The sequence below is a fragment of the Notechis scutatus genome, chromosome 3 (assembly GCF_049901735.1).
Source record: "Notechis scutatus isolate UNSWTSFEM ecotype Mainland chromosome 3, rNotScu1.2, whole genome shotgun sequence".
NCBI classification, from domain to species: Eukaryota; Metazoa; Chordata; class Lepidosauria; order Squamata; family Elapidae; genus Notechis; species Notechis scutatus.
The window spans coordinates 39,919,666-39,937,898 of NC_142011.1; positions in this window are offsets into that span (position 1 = coordinate 39,919,666).

Here is an 18,233-nt window from a genome sequence, read left to right on the forward strand (position 1 = left end):
CTTGACCATAAGTGGTCGATGTGCCTCTTCCAGCTTCGTCCGTCGGTGGTTTGTAGTCAGTACGACCGTGGGCCCATTACCTGGGTTATTTGTGCCGGTACCCAGAGTGGGTCTCCCGTGAAGTTTTTCGCGTAGACGGTGTCTCCGGCGTTAAATGTCCGGTGTCTACTGGACGAGCCTGGGGGTTTCTCCGGGTTGTACGTGGGGTGCAACCGGTCTAGTGGGGACCTTAGCTTTCTGCCCATGAGTAGCTCTGCTGGGCTTTTATTTGTAGTTGTGTTGGGTGTGATGTGCTGTATGAGTAGCATTTTATTTATTTTTTCTTGTATGTCGCCGGTTTCTATTTTTTGGAGGGTTTTTTTTGTGAACTGGGCCATTCTCTTCGCCCGCCCATTCACCGCTGGGTGAGTGGGCGAGGTTAAGGTGTGCCTTATACCTCGTTCAGCTAGGTATTTTTCGAAGGCTAGTGCCGTGAACTACGGTCCGTTGTCCGACACTAGCACATCTGGTAACCCGTGTGTGGCAAAAAGTTTATTCAGTTTTTCTATGACGGCTTCTGTTGTTGTGGTTCTCATGGTGCTTACTTCCAGCCAGTTGGAGTAAGCATCTATGGTGACCAGGAATGTGTGTCCCTTGGTGAGCCCGGCGAAATCTATGTGGATTCGCGACCAGGGGCCTCTAGGGGTTTCCCATTCTAAAACTGGTGTGGCAGGGAGGGCGGATTGTGTTTCCTGGCACCTTTTGCATGCGGCTACCCATGTCTCGATCTGTTTGTCCATCCCTGGCCACCAAGCATAACTTCTGGCCAGGGCTTTCATCTTGACGATGCCTGGGTGCCCTTCATGCAGCATGTCCAGTACCCTTTTTTGTAAGGTCTCTGGTATCACCACCTGGTATGCACCCCTTCTGTGAAAAAAGTTCGGTTTGCCAGTTTCTGAAGGCTTTGAAGTATTCGTTGCCATCGCTTTCTGGCCACCCTCTCTCAACCCAGCTCAAGACTTGCGCCAGCCGCTTGTCTTTATTTGTTTCTCGGGCAATGTCTGGCGCGGTCAGGAGTGGGTTGGTTAGAGTCTCTATTTGCAGGGTTGTTGTTGTGGGTGCTGGGTCGTCTTCTAGGTCTGGTAGGGGGGATTGGCTTAGTGCATCTGCGTGCGAAATGTCCTTGCCGGGCCGGTGTGTCAGCTCGTAGCTGTAGGCGGCAAGGAACTTGGACCACCTTGTCATCCTGGGTGACAGGATGTTCGGGGTGGCCTTGTCCCCTGCCAGTATCCCTAGTAGGGGTTTGTGATCTGTAATGATTGAAAAGGTCCTACCGTAGAGATACTCGTGGAACCTTTTCACTCCGGAGATGATTGCGAGGGCTTCCTTGTCCAGCTGGCTGTAATTCCTCTCCGGCTTGGACAGCGTTCTTGAGAAGAAGGCGATGGGTGCCTCTTTCCCGTCTGGTAACGTGTGGCTGAGGACTGCCCCGATGCCAAAGGGTGATGCGTCACACGTTACCGTCAGCGGCAGAGACTCATCGTGAACTTCAGCTCTTTATTGAAGTATACAGTTTTGTACAGGACCTGCAAACCGCGCGGCTTTCTTATAGAGCCGGCCGGCGGCTCGGTGGCCAATGACAGGGCTTTGAATCTCCCGCGATCGGCTTGGCCAATCACGGGAGGTTCTCAGTGCACCAATCACGGCTGCTCAGTTAACCAATCAGGTTGTGGTCCGTGTGGACCAATCGGATTGCGGGGTTTGGAGAATGCTAATATAGAACAGACAGAAAGACAGGAACTGCTTCAGTCATTTTTCACTCAGTTAGGCATAGAAGATAGCCTGTTTCCCAAGGCAAGCCCAAGCCATTTTGCTACCTGAGTGAGTATCAATTTCTGTTTTATACCCACTTAAGTCAATGTTGATAACAGGTTAGACAAATAGGCTAAACATTGGGAAGTAGGGGAAAGGATCCCTAAAATGAGAAACATCTCACTTATTTTTAAAGTTTAAAAGTTGGGGAGATAGACAATATTTAGGAGGGTGGGTGGTTGCAGTCACTTGTGGTCTTCCAAATGATGCCTAAAACTAACTCAATTACTTCAGCATCCAGAGAATTAGAATAAATAAATCCCTTTCCCCAAATCTAGGGATAAAAAATAATGTAAAGAAGAACCATTCTACTGCTTTGTAAGCTTCTATTGCCTAACGTGCCTGCCCTCTTCTCTCTAATGGTAGAATTAAACCTGTAATATTCATCTCATCTCATCCTGGGAACCCTTTTTTTGAACTATTTTTGGACTATTACCATCTGGCAGACGGTACAGAATAATAAAAACAAGGACAAATAGGCTGAAAAACAGCTTCTATCCCAGAACAGTAGCTCTTTTGAATTCTGCTGTATAGCACAGTGTTCGTGTGGTGTCAGGAGTTTCCAGTTCAATGTGTGAAGGGTGAAGGATGTGTGTTTGTATTTATTTTCATGGTCATGGTCATGATGTGCACTGAAGATGGTGTTTGATTTCATTGTACAAGGTGCAATGACAATAAAGTAAAGTAAAGAAAACTAAACTAATGGTAGAATTAAACCTGTAATATTTTTGTTTTTTTCTTGAACATAAAATTGTGATATTTTATATATTTTTGGAGAGTTCTTCAAAATAATTAAGTGGAATAGGCCAATCAACTTGGGAGCAAGAAAGGGAATCCTTTCTCTGTTTATACTGGCATATTTTAAAGAATAGACACAATACTAGAAGATCCCACTGACTGATATAACAAAAAATAAAAATAAAATATCGTAGAAACATATATTGAAAACACAAAAGAAAAAGAAACAAAATAGCCTAGGATGAATCCTGGTCTTCTCAGAATACCACCAAAGTAGTTAAGCAAATAATCCCTTAGAGGCAAGCAAGTCATCAAGTGAATGGACATTGTTCCTCAGATTAAATAGGCATGAAACTGTGACATTGGATCAGTCTTGTAAATAGTAGTCAAATGGCAAATCACCTTCCATCTCTTGGTGGACAGACTAGGATAGGATAAACAATTGGGACTGCAAATTTCATTCTGACATACTTTTCTGCCAGCTCAAGCATTGCTGGATAGCAATTTAATGTAATGTCTGAACCCTAAGGCTAACAAGAATGAGGAAACAACCAAATCAGACAGTGTAGCAGATAGCAGTTTGCACTCCCCATGACAGATTTGTCCTTGGCAAGACAGAGTTCAAATAAACTCTTAGAAATTCTGCTTTCTAAGGATACATCCGATGTTCGTGAACAAAAACCGATTAACTCTTTTCACAGTCTGCCACAGGATAAACAAGATGATATCTTATTTAAATTAGAGTGACTCCCAAAACAAGTACTGCAAGTTAACATGTCAGCGGAACATTAGGAACTGTTCTTCCATCAAAGGAGGGCCTTGCTATAAATAATGAAGAGGACTCCCATTCCTTGCAGGCATTGAACATCACCGCCTGAGAAATTGTTATTTTGTATTTTAATGAAGAACATAAAGAGAAGTCAAGGGTATGACCCAATTTGTATTGAGGTGAAAGAAGTGACCGAGGCAGAAAAATGGAAAAACAGAACCAAATAGGTTTACATGTGATTCAGGACAAAGATAATATGAAATCTTCTGAGGTGACCATGGCCTCCTTAAGGTAATTTTCATGGAGGGTACAAATAAGTTGATATATTGAGAGTTAAAAGCCATACATTGAAGGAAGAATAAAAAAGACCTAAAAAAAGTGTGAAGCTCAATCTGAGTTGAAAACTGAACTCTATGTATCTATGATATTACTGAAAAAATGGGATAGATAAGGAAGAACATTATAGCTGCCCAATAGTCACCATCTGATATACTCACATACAACTTCGACTGAGAGAAGAGTTTGGCTTCCTGGATTATGTCAAGGAAACTTCTGGCCATTCAAAGAAGAATGGGAAGAAACAAAATAAATTATTTCAAAAGACTCAAATCTTTCCAGGTAGTATAAAGCCTATTAGATGGTCTCAAAAGTGACATAGAGGCTCAGGAGAACTAGTTGGACTACCTTCTACCTATCTCTGTTCTGGCACAACTCACCCACGAAGGTGACCAAAGCCTTATTAGTTTGTTAGTATTCATATGCAGCTGGACCTGCAAGAAATTACTTGTCTCAAAATGAAACTGACCAGACAAAGGTTTCTTCAGTAAATAGCTTATGATGGCCTCCTTTAGGCAGGATTAAACACAACACTCCTATAAGGATACAGCGATTACCTCCTTTAACAACAAGCATTCTGTTCTGGTCCAATTAGATGAGATCCAGTCTAGATTATTAGATAAACTGTAAGATACCTTGGGACTCATTATTGAAAGGCTTCAGGAAGTGATATGAAAACTAACAAAGAAGCAATATAAACTTCAGGGCTTGAGCTGTTTCATTCATATTAATGGTTTAAGAACTGGGATTTATTTTAAATCTCCATATATTAAAAAAGGGATTGAATGAATCCAGCAAGTTACCATTAGCCTCAATAAATGTAATTAGTAAGCTGTGTGCTAAATGTTAACTCTGGAAATGTCTAAATTGTAGAATGGGAGGAAACCAGTGGTGGTATTCTACCAGTTCGGCCCACTTCTGCTGAGCCAGTAGCAGCGACGAGCAGCAGAGACCAAACCGGTTATCTTTGCCGCTCTGCTGTTGGGCCCATCCACCCACCTGTGCTCCCACACTAACCTTTATCCTCTGAATTTGAAGCGCAGCTGCTTTGCACGGCACAGAAGAGTGCCGTGCAGCAGCTGCTGGAGCGACTGGGATCGTGCAGGCTTTCAGGAGGTGAGTTAGAATGCCTCTGCGCCTGCGCAAAGTGCGTGTTTGGTGCACATACAGATACAAAGTGCAAAGCGCACCCACCAAGCCATGCCCAATGAACCGGTGGTAAAAATATTTGAATCCCACCACTGGAGGAAACCATGATTGAGGACCAGGCAGAATTTTAAAATCACTTCTCAACAAACCAAAAAAAATGTGTGGATATAGATAATACAGTAATAATACAATTTCAACCATACAATATATTGAAAATCAGTGTGTTCTCCTTGGTCATCTACTGGGAGAAGGCTTCATCTGTAACAACCAATGTTAAACTGTAGTAATCATCAGTAAGTTGATTTTTGAAAATGGGCAAGTAAAGAACAATCTATCTGAACTGAGAGTATCAGCCCTTCTAATAACATTTCCTTCTCATTATATTAAGTTGAACAGTTCCTCTAGGGTTCCCATTTGAGACATTTAATTGTCTTGATCCTAAAGTCATATAAAAAGGAATGGATTTGTCTTTCAGTTACGAAAATTACCATTCTGAAATGTGTAAGTACTAGCAAACATGTATCCATGTGGCTATATAGCAAGAACTTAGGAAGGTTTGTGCATATGTGAATGTAGTATAATACAGGAAGCAACTTGGGACTTAGTAAGGTGTAAAGTTTGTTTTTCACACCATGGCTCATCAGATTAGCACTCACAAAACATATTCAAGTGGGAAAAATAATATGCTGACCCTTTTCTTTCACATAACAACAAGTGGCACTGGATCACATCAAAATACATCCATCAGCTAAAACCACAGCAAGAATAAATGATGCCTGAATGTAGTAAAATAGTAAAAAAAAAAAAAAAAAAGCCAAAAAGTTGGTTTCAATAATGTCTGCAAAGCAGTGGCTCAGCATGCTATTTCTTCCTATTCTTCAGAACTGAATTCTAACTGTCAATTATATTGCTTCGTTGACATTTTCTATACCACCTCCTTTTAAGATGTTTAATATGAACCACCAATAGCACAGACATAGAAAGGAAACAGCAACCAGTTCTATTTAATAGGATCAATGATTATTTTCTTTTTGTTATTATCAATCTTCTCCAGTTATTCCCTCTCTCCAAAACTGCTTGACTTCAATGCTCACAACCCTCCAACCTGCCTGCTAGGTTGGGAAAGGTTATACATTACTACAACCTCCCACTGCAAACTATATCCCCTTAACATGATATACTATGCATAAGCTGTCCGAAAACCAACCAACCAAATAAAAAACTCATAAACAACTTGCATAACAGGATCCAGAGTCACATTCAACCCATGGGGATTTGCACTCAAGAGAGACCTTTAGAAACAGAACAGGCATATCTACCATTCTTTTTCTGTATTCTTTACAACTTTATCTCAGAAACCAGTCTAGAAGGTAGGTCAATAGAACTCTGTGATTATTAGGTAAACTTGCTTAATCAGCATTTCATCCAGGTTTTTCCCATGTATAACTCATTGTAATCTTCTCACTTGTGTTATGCAGCAAGCTATATCATCATATAGTTACCTATAGTTATACTATATTACCTCCCTTGGGGACCCAATCAACAACATCTATCCAATGATGCAGTCCCTCAGACTCCAATCTTGCTATTCCAGCCATTCCTGGGGAAATGGCTAGCTCTTAATGGCTTTTTGAAAGCTAAGAGGTTAGGAGCCTGCTAGATCTCAAGTGGGAGAATTTTTCATAGGGCAAAGACTGCTATGGAAAAGACATGCTTCCTAGGTAGCAATATTTGAGAGTAGGGACCTGGAATGGCCAACTTTATATGACCAGTGACCCAAAGCATGTCTATCCTGCTGGATCTAGCCAGTTGGGCAGAGACTCTCAAGGAAAGGAAAGCCCATAGATAACCCAACCCTGTGCCATACTGGGATTTAAAAAGAATAACCAGAACCTTGAATTGCACCCATTAAGGAAACATGTAGCATGAATATTTTAGAAATAAGAACAATAATTACAATATGAAGTACCATGACAGTGAAACTTTAATTTTGGGATTGAGCTGTTGGCCTAGTCCACCACTGGGTTTGTTTTACCATGTGCAATGGGGCAATGAATCACTGAGTTGAGGAAAGTGGAATTCAGCACTATTTTTGCATAGAAGCAAAGATATCTTTGGAGGATTTGGGACCCAGGTTAGGAAGCCATGTCCATATCAAGCATGCCTCCTCTTTTATATCATAAATATTAGTTGTGAAGTAAAAAGATGAAATAAAGGATGTGACATGCTAGGAGACTTAAGGATTGAGCAAAGGAGAAAAGTAGCAGGAAACTGGAGATTTCAGTCAATCATCCTGGGCATGGTTGATTCAAAGGTGCTTTTTTTTCCTCCAAAAGGCAACTGGACTTTCTTGGGGGGTTCTTTGAAGTTTCCTGTCATGCCCCTATCGGAGTCTGACTTGGAGGAGCTGACAGGGAGTGGGAGTGTGGCTCCATTGGCTGTGGAAGAAACTGGGGAAGGGCACAGTCCAGCTGGCCAGAGCAGGGGAGAGGTAGAACAAGGGAGAGAGAACTCAGAGGAAGACCCAGGCCCTCCCCCTCTTTATCCTAGGGAACATAGGGAGGAATGAAGGAGAGAGCAAAATGGGTTGTGTGGCTTACAGGTGAGGAAAGGGCCTTGATTCCCTTCATTAGCTGCAGCTGGGAACACACTGTAAGCTGGATGCAGCAAACAGTTGGGAGCAAAAATATAAAAACGGTAAGCTGTGTGCAACAAACTGTTGGGAACAAATGTGACTTTATCTTGTATCATTGTGGCTTATCTGTGTTCCTGGTGTCTTGCCAACTGTGTGAGTTTTGCTGTGCTTTCAAGTCTGAAATTCCTGCTCCTGCCCCACCAAATTAATTACTTCAGTTTGGTTTGTTTGGATTTTAAGTTAGTTTGTATGTATCTTGTTTTGAACTAAATTTTCTACAGTCAAAAGCTGTTCCTGGGAGAGTTTTTCTCCAGCTCGAAGGTAACCTGGACATTGGGGGCAAAGTTGGAGATAATAAAGGGACCCTTATTGTGTTGCCTTTGTGCCATGCCCTGGGTCATCACATTTCCCTTCTCATCCAAGAAGCTTAGATCTGAAGCTTCTTTTGGATAAGAAGCAAAACAAAAGGAAAAAATCCAGTTGCCTTTTAGAGGGGGGGAAAGCATCTTTGGTTTAAGATGTGTGGATTTCAACTCCTGATTTGTACTCGTGGTTGACTTCTGGGAGCTGAAGTCCTCACATCTTAAAGTTGCAAAGGGTTAGAAATATTAATCTAAGGCAGCTGATTCAGGAAGTTGGGATGGAATATGCAGAGTTTGATGGATGTGAGTTGCCTGGTTTCAGTCAACCAATCTCGGTCATTGACTGCAAAATGTAATGAGTCTTGTCTAGTCCAGGTGGCCATCAATTACCAATTTTACATTCTGCTGAAAGGTATAACGATCAGATTTCTAAGCATCATATTTTTCTTGCTTTATAGTGCTTAATGGATATATTTCTTTGAAATCAATCCCATAGGAACCTGACATGCCTGTCATTGCAGAAAGGTCTTATCCCTCATGTAGATTTAAAAACAGAAGAGGGGTCATGTACATATGTGAACATTTTCAATTGAATCTTTGAACATGAAGCAACAGAACAGTCCTTCCTCTCCAGAATTTTGCACCTCGCTGTGCACATTTAGCAAAGTAATGGAAGAGCTCAGGTTTATGGAAAGAAATGTCTTTAGTAATGTGAGTCTCCATTGAGAATAAAAGTCTGCAGCAAAATTGCCAAGATTATTTAAGGAAGGGATAGAGCTAACCACTACAGACAGAAGTTGATTTTACTATGTTATATTAACAGAGTAACAAACTGTGTTACAGTTTAATAAACCATTTTTCAGCTTCAATAGACTTATTTCAGTATCGGCTGATGCCTAAGAAACTGAACAGATTACTTGATAACAGTAAAAAAATGCCTTGCTAGCAAAAAAAATGGGGGGCAAAGCAATCCCCATTAAAAGTCTTAGTGTGATGCTATCAGATGTATGAAAATGTTAAGTGTTAAGTTGCCCACATTATACTTAGTAGAATTGCCAACAATAAGCAATTGAAAAAGTTGCCAAAGGATTTTTTTTTGGGCGGGGCAGGGTGCTGATTGGGGGTTGAAGGTTGGGATGCTGATATCAAACAATGGACTTTTGACTTTAGGAACAATGAAGAGAGACGTCCGTCACTCCAACTAAGACATTTTTAAATCAAAATGTTTACGGTTTTGTAAGAAAGTATTCACTCTTTTCAAATTTTCTAAATGCATATATATTGTGGATTGCCAACATGTCTGGTGACGGAGATAGCACAAGAAGTGCTAATGTCCGGTGACGGAGATAGCACAAGAAGAAGAACACATATTGTGGCAAATGTGTAATTCAACATGGAGTTTAGATGAGAAAATTATTGAAGACCAAAGCTCTTATGTTTAAGAGGGAAAATGGAGTGAATGGTTGCAAGTTAAGATGGCCCAAAATGTGACATGTAGATGGATTTGTATTCCTTCATAGGATGTTATTGAAATTGGGGAAATGAAAATTTAAGATTATATAAACACTTGCAGAAGAAAGCCAGTCTGATGTAATGTTGGAGCACTAGGCTTGAAACTGGGAGAACTATGAGTTCTATTCCTGCTTTAGGCACAAAAGTAGGACTAGATCTCAAAAGTCAAAATCAAGTCCTGCTTCTAAATTCAATTCAAAGTGTTGATTACCTTTAAAGCCCTTTATGGAATTGGCCCAGGCTCCCTGAAGAGCTGTTTCATCCCAATTGGATTGGCCTCCCTTACTCACTCTAACAGAAAAGACATGGTGCTGACTGATCCTATTGTCTAACAAATTGAATCTGGGACTTCCGGTTTGGGTCTCTTCAGCGATAGACTGAAATCCGCGATCATGCATGTTTTTGATCTGTGCTTGCTGCTGGAATGCCCCGATCCTTTGGATTCGGGGCTGAAGCCTCCCCATATAGGTGGTGAAGAGGGGGGAGATTGCTAGCCAAGTGGAGGGGAGCTGCATCTCTCCTCCTTGGCTGGTCTAAACTCCCTTCCCCGAAGGCGGTTGCAGCTGTGGTCAAAAATGGCCACCTCAAAGAAGAACCTGACTGGATAAGATTGTGCAGGAGGAAGACAAAGACGAAAGCAGGACAGACCAGGCTCAACAACAGAGAACATCTAAGCAAGGTACCCTGAATCTAAAAGTACCTAGAGGGATACTTCTGAAAGAAGATCTTTAAGCGGCAAAGGAGAGAGAAAAGGAGGTTAAAAACCCTTTTTTAACCTTTAGATTGACAATTACAAATGGTATGGAAAGAAATTTATATTAATCTATTTTTGACACTAATAGGCAACCTTAAGCTGAAATCTAAGTGTCAAAAGGAGAATAAAGATTTTTTCTTGGTCATTTTAAAGCCCTAAAAAGGAGAAGAGTGGAGGCAAAAGGGTGGGACTTGGAATAATGGAAAAATGGAGTGCCACCTGGAAAAATAAAGAGGACTAACAGTGAAACTGAAAAGACTCCCGAGGATACATTGTATCTGAAATCTTATTAAAAGATACAGTAACCCATGGAAAGGAAAAATAAAGGAAAGAAACAAGAAGGAACAGTCTGGGATCATCTGATGATTTAAAAAAAAAGTTTTTGGCATTGTTTTTTTCTTTCTTTTTCTGTTTTTACTTAAAATCAATCGGGTGGTTGTTCAAAAGTATTTAAAATGCCATCACTCCTGGAGGAATTGAAGATGAGTCTTAAAAAACAGAAAGAAGATGCAGAAAGGGGAGGAAGAGCCTTTGGCTTCATATTTGAATTTTTTGAAATGGAGATCCTGAACTATGAAAAGGAAAAGGAAAAGCTTCAAGAGCAAGAAGAAGGGCAGGACAAAGAAGAAACCATTTTCAATGGTCAAATAATGCAAAGTGTGGTAATAAGGGGAAAAAGGGGGAAAGGAGTTAAAAGTTTGAGATCAAAGGAACAGCCAAAAAGAGAAATAGTCTGAAAAAGAAGTATAACAGCAAGGAGAAGCAGAAAAGAAAACTACAGAAGGGAAAATTAGAGAGAGAAGGGTATAAAAAAGGGATGAGAAAAAGGGGGGAAAGATAGAAAGGGAAAGAACTTAAATAAAGAAAAAGGGAAAATGTACTAGGATTAAAGGTATTTGCTCAGCTAGAAAACACAGAGACAATGGTTAAATTAAGTTAAAAGTGAGGATTCTGCAAAGGTACAAAAGATAGTGTTGTGACAGTAGAATACTGTAATGATTTAGAAATGAAATAAGTAAATAATCTATGAGATAAAACTATATTGTTATGTAATTGTATGTTTATTTATAGTTAATGCAATAATAAAGAAGAGAGGGAAACATTGCAATTGTTTCTAAAGATTGATAAAATATTGAAAAGAAATGTGAAAGATTTATAAGGAAATTTATACCAGTTATTAGAATGAATTTGAATAATTATTTTGCTTATTAATAGTAAATAATTTATAAGATAAAACTGTATGACTATCCAATGGTATGCTTATTAACAACTAAGTAATAATGGGAAACATTTCAATTGTTCCAAAGATTGATAAATATTGAAAAGAAGTGTGAAAGATTTACAAGGTTCATACCAGTACTAGAATGATTTTGAATAACTATTTTATTTACTAATGTTTATATATAAACCACTGTAAAAGTTGACCCACAGACGGACACAAATACCCGAACCGCTGTGCCAGAATGGTTTTTCTTCATCCTGATTGGTTGGGAGTCTTGTCTGTGTTTATTGTCTCGAGTTTTCTGTGTTCTGCTTGATGGGTGTCTCTGATATCTTCTGTCTGTTTTTTGGCTCTTTTTGTATCTTGATTGGCTGGCAGCATTGTGTTACTTTAATGGAGGCCTTTAGTGTAGCTTGGCTTCGGGTAAATGGACGGCTATCATTAGTTAGGAAGCTGGGTTTCATCTGGGTGCCTGGTTGGGGTGTGTTTGAGCTGGAGGTATCAGGGGGGATCTGTTTGTGCCCAGGTGTTTGCCTGGCTTGTGGTGTGGAGATTTTTTTGTTTGTGAGTGCAGGCTTCCAAATGATTGACAGCCTGGTGGAATCATCTCTTCTGTTCATGCTTTCTGGTCTTTTTTTCAATCTCTATGGCTTCTCTGATGACTCTGTGGCTAGGGTTTTCCATAGTGGCCAGGGTGTTGGTGCCATTGAAGTTGATGCTATGACCTGTAGCTTCCATGTGTTGGACTAGTGAGGAAGTGTGTTCCAGCTTTTTGACTGCATTTTTGTGTTCATCCAGGCGGGTACTTATTCTTCTATTGGTCTGTCCAATGTATGTGGCCGGGCATGATGCACAGGGGACTTCGTATATGCCTTGGTTTTCTAGGTCAATTTTATCTTCGGGGTTGCTAAGAATGGCTGCTATTTTTCTGTCTGTTTTGAAGGCAGTCCTGATGTGATGTCTGTGTAGTACCTTACTAATTTTGTCTGTAGTACCTCTTATGTAGGGCAGGACAGCTGTTCCATAGGTCTGTTCATCTTCTGGGTCTCTATTATGTTTCAGTGTGTTTTTGTGGATCAAGCTGGTGATTTTGCTTTTGTGGAAGCCGTTGGCTGTCAGTACTTTAGTCAGGGTGCATAGTTCAGTCTTAATGTGTGCCTTGTCTGCCAGGCGTTTGGTTCTGGTAATTAGTGTTTTAGCCACGGAGTTTATCTGTGCTGGGTGGTGGTGGGATTGGGCGTTGAGGTAGCGGTTGGTGTGTGTTTTCTTCTGGTATATGGTGTGTCCTAGTGTGCCATCTGTTTTTTTGTAGATTAGTACATCTAGGAATGGTAGTTGTTTGTTTGTTTCTGTTTCCATGGTGAACTTGATTTTGGGGTGTGCGCTGTTTAGGTGTGTTAGGAAATTGTTTAGGTTTTCTTGTCCATGGGGCCAAATCACGAATGTGTCATCGATGTATCTTAACCATAGTTTGGGTTTGAGGATGGCATTGGCCAGGGCTCTGGATTGATGCACAGGGGACTTCGTATATGCCTTGGTTTTCCAGGTCAATTTTATCTTTGGGGTTGCTAAGGATGGCTGCTATTTTTCTGTCTGTTTTGAAGGCAGTCCTGATGTGATGTCTGTGTAGTACCTTACTAATTTTGTCTGTAGTACCTCTTATGTAGGGCAGGACAGCTGTTCCATAGGTCCATAGCATCATGCCCGGCCACATACATTGGACAGACCAATAGAAGAATAAGTACCCGCCTGGATGAACACAAAAATGCAGTCAAAAAGCTGGAACACACTTCCTCACTAGTCCAACACATGGAAGCTACAGGTCATAGCATCAACTTCAATGGCACCAACACCCTGGCCACTATGGAAAACCCTAGCCACAGAGTCATCAGAGAAGCCATAGAGATTGAAAAAAGACCAGAAAGCATGAACAGAAGAGATGATTCCACCAGGCTGTCAATCATTTGGAAGCCTGCACTCACAAACAAAAAAATCTCCACACCACAAGCCAGGCAAACACCTGGGCACAAACAGATCCCCCCTGATACCTCCAGCTCAAACACACCCCAACCAGGCACCCAGATGAAACCCAGCTTCCTAACTAATGATAGCCGTCCATTTACCCGAAGCCAAGCTGCACTAAAGGCCTCCATTAAAGTAACACAATGCTGCCAGCCAATCAAGATACAAAAAGAGCCAAAAACAGACAGAAGATATCAGAGACACCCATCAAGCAGAACACAGAAAACTCCGAGACCAATAAACACAGACCAAGACTCCCAACCAATCAGGATGAAGAAAAAACCATTCTGGCACAGCAATAGGCTGCCCCAAATTTAAATCTGAAACCACTGTAAAAGTCTGACCCACAGACGGACACAATACAGAAGCCTGATGATGGCAGATGAGATTCTGCTGAAACGCTGCTACAACTTTAAAAGAACTACAATGACGTGGGAAAATACCCAACCAAGCCGAACACCATACATGTAAGTACCCGAAAACTTAAGAAAAAAATATATATATATATATATATATATATATATATATATATATATATATATATATATATATATATATATATATATATATATTCTGAGGTTCTTGGGTATTTGTATGTGGATCTTTGGTTATTCGGGTTTTCTCCCACGTAAGATTGGAAGTATCTAGGCAACGTTTCGATGAAGTCTCATTCATCATCTTCAGGCATGTGTCTTCAGCTCTGTGCTTCTCAGAGTGATGTGAGCTTGCAGCTGCTTCTTCCTTTTAACTGCTAGTGGGGGTGTGACTTGATTGGGTGGGGGCTTGGCTGTGTTCTGATTGGGTGGGGGTGTGTTCTCATTGGTTGGGGGTTTGGCCGTGTTCTGATTGGTTGGGGGGCTGGCCGTGTTCTGATTGGCTGGAGGTGTGTTCTGTTCAGGTGGGGGCTTGGTTGTGCTCAGGTTAGTCTTAGTTGCTGGGGGATTTGAGCTGGTGAGCTGTGATCTTGCTGTTTGGCTTCGAGTTCGTGGTCGTGCCGCATCTTCTTGGTGGGGGTCAGTTCGCTTCATGTATGGCTCAGAGGGGTTGAAGTGGGTAGTGATGCAGCTGCAGTGCGGCTTCTGGTCCGTGGTCGTGTCTCATCTTCTGTGTGGGTGTGAGTCTGCTTTTTACGTGGAAGTGTGGTGGTGGAATCTTGTGTGGCCCTCGTGAGTGTGACACCAGAATGACACCAGACCCATATATATATATATTCAAGGGGAAGTACCAAACAGAGTCTGACTGATGAGATTTACATGATATAAAATAGATATTAGAAATTTGAATGTTATAATATTAGAATGCACAAATTCAATGTTTAATGAGATTTCATATGATAATAACAATAAGATTTAAAGGTGTTGCACTTCGATTGGCAATCATAGGGGGAATTTTGCTTCTTAAGAATGTTGGAAGAGAACATATGAAATTGTAAACAAGACAGACGAAAGTATAACTACAATGAATAAAAAGATATAGAAATTTAGGTAAAAGAAATACAATTGAATAAGAGGAAAATGAGATAACCATAAAAGAAAATTAAGAGAAGTAAAGGGAGAAATAGTGAGAAGTTGGAAAAAGAGTAATCAGGTATGAAGTTGAATACATAAGATGAATATGCATATGAAATTGTGTCTGTATGGAAATGTGATAACCTGGAACCATGCTGTACTCAAATAAGTTTTATTTGTTTTGTTAAAACTCAATAAAACTTTATTTAAAAAAAGAAAAGAAATTGAAGCTTGCAGAATCTAAAAGAGCTTTTTCTGCTATCATTTCTGCCTTCTGGAACATCAGACCCCTTGAGGGGCCAGGGTTGCTTGGTAGTGAGGTAGACAGCGTGTAAATTTAATAAATAAATATGTGACACCAATCATATTTGTATCAATTTTGATGATAATGTTTGTTAAAATTAGAAATTGATACTAACTTAGGAGAAAAAAATTAACCCCACTGAACATTGTGCCTATAATTTCTTTGATTTAGAAGACTCTGGTCAAGCACTGGGAGCACATACTGACGATTATCTTCAACCTACACTTTCCCTCCTGTACAAAAAGAATGCTGATGAAAGGGCTGAATTGCCTGAAGTCATGAAAGGGGAAAATAGGTTTAAGCACTCTTCTACTTCAATTCACTTGGGCTATTAAAAGTTAAGGCAATATTTACAAATTAAATGTCCATATGTAAAAGCAAAACAGAGAAGTGAATGGCCTTGGATTTAGTCCTTGATTAAATTGCTAGGCTGGCCATTTGATTCCTTTCTACACTGTGTGACCTTTCATGTTGCTTTTATTCATGGCAAAATGAATTTATATGTCATGTAATTATCGAAAGAAAATAGTTTTGACCTCAGTTCCATCCTCCTTATCTTAATGTGCATAATTGTTTTTCCAGCCGTTTATTACTGTCAACACCAAGAAGCAGGTGCAATTGAAAGTGCTAGAAAAAGGGAAACTAGACAAAAATGGAACAGAGGTCAGGATGATTAAACAACAGAAGGAAGCCAGTTTACCAGTTGGGTTTTAATGATAGAAATGTGGCCAGAAGCTACTATAACTAGGGAGTAAATACTTACTGTTGGATAAATATCAGCATGGCAAATTGCTAATCACATTCTGATAGTTTTCCAAGTATTTACTATTTATAAATTAATCCACCCACAAGAAGGTTTTAAGGAGTGTTCTTTGGGAATCATGAATAAATTAACTGTAAAAATGTGCCATTTCTGACAGGATCAGTTGTCCCTGTTCTGTGGTAAACATTTCCGGTTTCCAAATCACAAATTGCCACTCCAGTTTAAAAATAATACAAGATTATATAATTACCTGAGAGGATTCCAAAAACATTATTTATGATTGCTGGGTATCTATTCAACAGAGACCTTTAAACTTGGAATATAAAACCTCTGATCGAATGGCAGAATAGACTTTGAAATTTGGCCAGTATATGAGAGGGGCAAAATGTGTATTATGTGTATATATATGGTATGTCAATGTTTTAAATTATATATAGATCCATAGAATGATCAATGTAACAGGATAAATTGGTAAGGCAGTTGTGTCTGTAACATTGTTGTGCTGCTGATTCCAAATACATTAAAAAGTTAGGCCTGTGGTATATCGAACCACTATTGTAAGCCAGAATGGCATCTATTTAATTTCACTAGAATCTACAGGCAAAATTGTTTTCATGATAGTTGACTGTATTAAAGAATTCAGATTCCCCATCATGCATTCTGCAGACAAAAAATATAATGTATAATGCTTACTTAAAATCTAGATGAGAGCAGATATACAGAAAGTCGAAGATAAGGTTGGGACAATGCAATTGGCGATGGAAAGAACTGAAATAAAAATAAAAGAAATAGAGAGGAGGACAGAACGAGCGGAGAGGAACCTAGAAAGGACTGAAGAAGGCTTTAAAAATGTTAATAGAGAAATGGAAGATTCCTTGGTCCAACTTGAGATGGACAGAGCAGCGGCATACCTAAGGTTCCAAAATGTGGAGGAATCCAAAAATGAAGAACTAGAGCAATTAATGGCAGGTTTGTTGGCTGATCTAGTTGGAAAAGAGAAAGATGACTTACTCAAAGAATTCGACGAAGTCTATAGGGTGAATACCAGTTACGCAAGGCGTCACAAGTGCCCAAGGGAGATCCATATCCGCTTTTCAAGAAGATGCGTGAGAGACCTAATACTTAGAATGGCCAGAGATGAGAGAGTATTATATAAGGGCAAAGAGATCATAGTTCTCAAGCAGATTCCAAGAAAAGTGAGGGCCTTAAGGCAAGAATATAAATTTTTAGCTAACCACTTAAATAAAAAAGAAATTTCATTTAAATGGCAAATTCCAGAAGGGATGCTAATATGGTGGAAGGGAAGAAAAATTAAAATAGATTCAATAGAACAAGCACAAGACTTTCTAGAACAGCTAACAACCACGGAGGATCAACACACTAAGGAGGAAACCCAAAGGAACATGCAGGAAGATTGGAACCGCCATAGGAACAAGGAAGAAAGACCCGTCCAAACTCAAGGAAAAGACAACTTACAACAAGAAAGAGTAGAAACATCCCATACCTCCTACAAGAAGAGAGTCGTATAATTACGAAACAAAAAGCGAGGCAGACTTAAGTAAATGGAGGAAGGAAGTAAAATCCTTTCCATCAACATAAATGGCCTAAATTCAAGAGCTAAAAGGAAGAGGATTCTAACTAAACTAATAAAACAAAACGTTGATATAATTTGCATACAAGAAACACACATTAGGAAAAGTGAGGAGAAATTTCTAGATTGTCCGAAACTGGGAAAATTATTCACAGCACCAGCAGATGAGCACAAAAAGAAAGGTATTGCAATATATGTGAGAGATGATTTAAAAGCGGAGTTAATCTGGGCGGATCCTGAAGGAAGAACCCTGGTGGTACAAACTTCGATTAATGGCATTACATTTTTACTGGTAGTAATCTATGCCCCAAATGATGATCAAGGTAAATTTTTCAAACATCTTCACCAAAAAATAATAGATTTCGAAAAAGGCAATATTTTACTGATTGGCGATTTTAACTCTATTGCTGACTACCGGAAGGATCATAGTAACGTGAGTAAGAATAAAAAAGGAAAAAGAGAATTTTTGAAGCCATGTAAGGATATGATGTACGAACTGAATTTGGTAGATATTTGGAGAAAACTAAACCCAAAAAAAGAACAGTTTACCTATTACTCTAACCCACACAAAATTTGGACAAGAATAGATATGGCTTGGATAAATGGTGAATTAATTAATGAAATCAAAGATAGCGAAATCTTACCAAACGACTGGGCTGACCACAACCCAATTCAAATAACCTGGAGAGGTAGAAGAAAACCAAAAAGAAGATGGAC